Source organism: Balaenoptera physalus, assembly GCF_965194825.1.
Source record: "Balaenoptera physalus genome assembly, chromosome: 2".
Classification (NCBI taxonomy): domain Eukaryota; kingdom Metazoa; phylum Chordata; class Mammalia; order Artiodactyla; family Balaenopteridae; genus Balaenoptera; species Balaenoptera physalus.
This window is the reverse complement of record NC_138883.1, coordinates 4518878-4524985: the sequence shown is the minus strand read 5'-3', so window position 1 is coordinate 4524985 and position 6108 is coordinate 4518878.

Here is a 6108-nt window from a genome sequence, read left to right as displayed (position 1 = left end):
CAAACCGGTTCATCTGTACCATTTTTCTTGGTTCCACATACATGTGTTAATATACAATATTTGTTTTGCTCTTTCTGACTTACTTCACTCTGTATGACAGTCTCTAGATCCATCCACGTCTCAACAAATGACCCAATTTCGTTCCTTTTTATGGCTGAGTAATATTCCATTGTATATATGTACCACAACTTCTTTATCCATTCATCTGTCGATGGGCATTTAGGTTGCTTCCATGACCTGGCTATTGTAAATAGTGCTGCAATGAACATTGGGGTGCATGTGTCTTTTTGAATTATGGTTTTCTCTGGGTATAGGATCAGTAGTGCGATTGCTGGATCATATGGTAATTCTATTTTTAGTTTTTTAAGGAACCTCCATATTGTTCTCCAGAGTGGCTGCATCAATTTACATTCCCATCAACAGTGCAAGAGGGTTCCCTTTTCTCCACACCCTGTCCAGCATTTGTTGTTTGTAGATTTTCTGATGATGCCCATGCTAACTGGTGCGAGGTGATACCTCATTGTAGTTTTGATTTGCATTTCTCTAATAATTAGTGATGTTGAGCAGCTTTTCATGTGCTTCTTGGCCATCTGTATGTCTTCTTTGGAGAAATGTCTATCTAGGTCTTCTGCCCATTTTTGGATTGGGTTGTTTGTTTCTTTAATATTGAGCTGCATGAGCTGTTTATATATTTTGGAGATTAATCCTTTGTCCGTTGATTCATTTGCAAATACTTTCTCCCATTCTGAGGGTTGTCTTTTCGTCTTGTTTATGGTTTCCTTTGCTGTGCCAAAGCTTTGAAGTTTCATTAGGTCCCATTTGTTTATTTTTGTTTTTATTTCCATTACTCTAGGAGGTGGATCAAAAAAGATCTTGCTGTGATTTATGTCAAAGAGTGTTCTTCCTATGTTTTCCTCTAAGAGTTGTTTGGTGTCTGGTCTTAAATTTAGGTCTCAAATCCATTTTGAGTTTATTTTTGTGTATGGTGTTAGGGAGTGTTCTAATTTCATTCTTTTGCATGTAGCTGTCCAGTTTTGCCAGCACCACTTATTGAAGAGACTGTCTTTTCTCCATTGTATATCCTTGCCTCCTTTGTCATAGATCAGTTGACCATAGGTGCATGGGTTCATCTCTGGGCTTTCTATCTTGTTCCATTGATCTATGTTTCTGTTTTTATGCCAGTACCATATTGTCTTGATTAGTGTAGCTTTGTAGTATAGTCTGAAGACAGGGAGTCTGATTCCTCCTGCTCCGTTTTCTTTCCCTCTAGATTGCTTTGTTTATTCGGGGTCTTTTGTGTCTCCATACAAATTTTAAGATATTTTGTTCTAGTTCTGTAAAAAATGCCATTGGTAATTTGATAGGGATTGCATTGAATCTGTAGATTGCTTTGGGTGGTATAGTCATTGTCACAATATTGATTCTTCCAATCCGAGAACATGGTATATCTCTCCATCTGTTGGTATCATCTTTAATTTCTTTCATCAGTGTCTTATAGTTTTCTGCATACAGGTCTTTTGTCTCCCTAGGTAGGTTTATTCCTAGGTATTTTATTCTTTTTGGTGCAATGGTAAATGGGAGTGTTTCCTTAATTTCTCTTTCAGATTTTTCATCATTAGTGTATAGGAATGCAAGAGATTTCTGTGCATTAATTTTGTATCCTGCTACTTTACCAAATTCATTGATTAGCTCTAGTAGTTTTCTGGTGGCATTTTTAGGATTCTCTATGTATAGTATCATGTCATCTGCAAACAGTGACAGTTTTACTTCTTCTTTTCCAATTTGTATTCCTTTTATTTCTTTTTCTTCTCTGATTGCCGTGGTGAGGACTTCCAAAACTATGTTGAATAATAGTGGTGAGAGTGGACATCCTTGTCTTGTTCCTGATCTTAGAGGAAATGCTTTCAGTTTTTCACCATTGAGAATGATGTTTGCTGTGGGTTTGTCATATATGGCCTTTATTATGTTGAGGTAGGTTCCCTCTATGCCCACTTTCTGGAGAGTTTTAATTATAAATGGGTGTTGAATTTTGTCAAAAGCTTTTCCTGCATCTATTGAGATGATCGTATGGTTTTTATTCTTCAATTTGTTAATATGGTGTATCACATTGATTGATTTACATATATTGAAGAATCCTTGCATCCCTGGGATAAATCCCACTTGTTCTTGGTGTATGATCCTTTTAATGTGTTGTTGGATTCTGTTTGCTAGTATTTTGTTGAGGATATTTGCGTCTATATTCATCAGTGATATTGATCTGTAATTTTCTTTTTTTGTAGTATCTTTGTCTGGTTTTGGTATCAGGGTGATGGTGGCCTCATAGAATGAGTTTCGGAGTGTTCCTTCCTCTGCAATTTTTTGGAAGAGTTTGAGAAGGATGGGTGTTAGCTCTTCTCTAAATGTTTGATAGAATTCACCTGTGAAGGCATCTGGTCCTGGACTTTTGTTTGTTGGAAGATTTTTAATCACAGTTTCAATTTCATTACTTGTGATTGGTCTGTTCATATTTTCTGTTTCTTCCTGGTTCAGTCTTGGAAGGTTACACCTTTCTAAGACTTTGTCCATTTCTTCCAGGTTGTCCATTTTATTGGCATAGAGTTGCTTGTAGTAGTCTCTTAGGATGCTTTGTATTTCTGCGGTGTCTGTTGTAACTTGTCCTTTTTCATTTCTAATTTTATTGATTTGAGTCCTCTCCCTCTTTTTCTTGATGAGTCTGGCTAATGGTTTATCAATTTTGTTTATCTTCTCAAAGAACCATCTTTTAGTTTTATTGATCTTTGCTATTGTTTTCTTTGTTTCTATTTCATTTATTTCTGCTCTGATCTTTATGATTTCTTTCCTTCTGCTAACTTTGGGTTTTGATTGTTCTTCTTTCTCTAGTTCCTTTAGGTGTAAGGTTAGATTGTTTATTTGAGATTTTTCTTGTTTCTTGAGGTAAGTTTGTATAGCTATAAACTTCCCTCTTAGAACAGCTTTTGCTGCATCCCATAGGTTTTGGATCGTCGTGTTTTCATTGTTATTTGTCTCTAGGTATTTTTTGATGTCCTCTTTGATTTCTTTAGTGACCTCTTGGTTATTTAGTAACGTATTGTTTAGCCTCCATGTGTTTGTGTTTTTAGGGTTTTTTTTCCCTGTAATTCATTTCTAATCTCATAGCGTTGTGGTCAGAAAAGATGCTTGATATGATTTCAGTTTTCTTAAATTTACTGAGGCTTGATTTGTGACCCAGGGTGTGATCTATCCTGGAGAATGTTCCGTGTGCACTTGAGAAGAAAGTGTAATCTGCTGTTTTTGGATGGAATGTCCAATAAATATCAATTAAATCTATCTGCTCTATTGTGTCATTTAAAGCTTCTGTTTCCTTATTTATTTTCATTTTGGATGATCTGTCCATTGGTGTAAGTGAGGTGTTAAAGTCCCCCACTATTATTGTGTTACTGTCAATTCCTTCTTTTATAGCTGTTAGCAGTTGCCTTATGTATTGAGGTGCTCCTATGTTGGGTGCATATATATTTATAATTGTTATATCTTCTTCTTGGATTGATCCCTTGATCATTATGTAGTGTCCTTCCTTGTCTCTCATAACATTCTTTATTTTAAAGTCTATTTTATCTGATAAGAGTATAGCTACTCCAGCTTTCTTTTGATTTCCATTTGCATGGAATATCTTTTTCCATCCCCTCACTTTCAGTCTGTATGTGTCCCTAGGTCAGAAGTGGGTCTCTTGTAGAGAGCATATATATGGGTCTTGTTTTTGTATCCATTCAGCAAGCCTTTTGGTTGGAGGATTTAATCCATTCACATTTAAGGTAATTATCGATATGTATGTTCCTATGACCATTTTCTTAATTGGTTTGGGTTTGTTTTTGTAGATCCTTTTCTTCTCTTGTGTTTCCCACTTAGCGAAGTTCCTTTAGCATTTGTTGTATAGCTGGTTTGGTGGTGCTGAATTCTCTTAGCTTTTGCTTGTCTGTAAAGCTTTTGATTTCTCCATCGAATCTGAATGAGATCATTGCCAGGTAGAGTAATCTTGGTTGTAGGTTCTTCCCTTTCATCACTTTGAGTATATCATGGCACTCCCTTTTGGCTTGTAGAGTTTCTGCTGAGAAATCAGCTGTTAACCTTATGGGAGTTCCCTTGTATGTTATTTGTCATTTTTCCCTTGCTGCTTTCAATAATTTTTCTTTGTCTTTAATTTTTGCCAATTTGATTACTATGTGTCTCGGCATGTTTCTCGTTGGGTTTATCCTGTATGGGATTTGCTGCGCTTCTTGGACTTGGGTGGCTATTTCCTTTCCCATGTTAGGGAAGTTTTCGAGTATAATCTCTTCAAATATTTTCTCTCGTCCTTTCTCTCCCTCTTCTCCTTCTGGGACCCCTATAATGCGAATGTTGTTGCATTTAATGTTGTCCCAGAGGTCTCTTAGGCTGTCTTCATTTCTTTTCATTCTTTTTTCTTTATTCTGTTCCACAGCAGTGAATTCCACCATTCTGTCTTCCAGGTCACTTATCCGTTCTTCTACCTCAGTTATTCTGCTATTGATTCCTTCTAGTGTAGTTTTCATTTCAGTTATTGTATTGTTCATCTCTGTTTGTTTGTTCTTTAATTCTTCTAGGTCTTTGTTAAACATTTCTTCCATCTTCTCAATCTTTGCCTCCATTGTTTTTCCGAGGTCCTGGATCATCTTCACTATCATTTTTCTGAATTCTTTTTCTGGAAGGTTGCCTATCTCCACTTCATTTAGTTGTTTTTCTGAGATTTTATCTTGTTCCTTCATCTGGTACATAGCCCTCTGCATTTTCATCTTGTCTATCTTTCTGTGAATGTGGTTTTTGTTCCACAGGCTACAGGATTGTAGTTCTTCTTGCTTCTGCTGTCTGCTCTCTGGTGGATGAGGCTATCTAAGAAGCTTCCTTGACTCATTTTTTAATCAAGTGTTTTCTTTTCTTTTTTTCCCCTTAATTTTATTTATTTACTTCTGGATGTGTTGGTCTTTGTTGCTGCGCGTGGGCTTTCTCTAGTTGCAGCAAGCAGGGGCTACTCTTCGTTGCAGTGCGTGGGCTTCTCATTGTGGTGGCTTCTCTTGTTGCAGAGCATGGGCTCTAGGCACGTGGGCTTAGTTACTCTGTGGCATGTGGGATCTTCGTGGGCCAGGGCTCAAACCCGTGTCCCCTGCATTGGGAGGCAGATTCTTAGCCACTGCACCACCAGGGAAGTCCCAAGTTGTTTGTTTTCTTATTGTTTATTTTAAGGATTCTTTGTGTGTTTTGGATAACAGTCATTTATCAGACATGTCTTGAAAATATTATTTTTTCTCCAGTCTGTGGCTTGTATTTTGTTCTTTTGAAACTTTCTTTGCAGAGCAGAGACTTTTAATTTTAATGAAGTCCAACTTATCAATTATTTCACATATGTCTTTGGTGTTGTATTTAAAAACTCATCACTAAACCCAACGTCAGCTAGATTTTCTCATGTTATCTTCTAGGGGTTTTATTGTTTTACATTTTTCATTTAGGTCTATGATCCATTTTGAGTTAATTTTTGGGAGGAGTGTAAGGTCTGTGTCTAGATTTCTTTCTTTCTTTTTTTTATTGTGTATGTCCAGTTGTTCCAGTACCACTTATTGAAAAGTGCTCCTTTGTCAAAAATCAGTTGCCCATATTTATGTGGGACTTATTTCTGGGCTCTATTCTGTTCCATAGATCAGTTTGTGAATTCTTTCACCAATACCACAGTCTGGATTATTGTAGCTTTATAGTAAGTCTTGAAGTCAGATACTGCCATTCCTCCAACTTTGTTTCTCAATATTGCGTTGGCTATTCTTTTTTTTTTTTTTTTTTTTTTTTTTGCCTATCCATGTAAACTTTAAGATCACTGCGTCTATATCCACAAAACCACTTGCTGGGATTTTGATTGGAATTGCCTTGAATCTATAGATCAAGTTGGAAAGAATTGACATTTAAACAATATTGACTCTTCCTATCCATGAACATGGAATATCTTTCCATTTATTTAGTTCTTCTTTGATTATTTTATCTGAGTTTTATAGTTTATACATATTTTGTCAGTTTTATACCTAAGTATTTCATTTTTTGGGTGCCAATGTA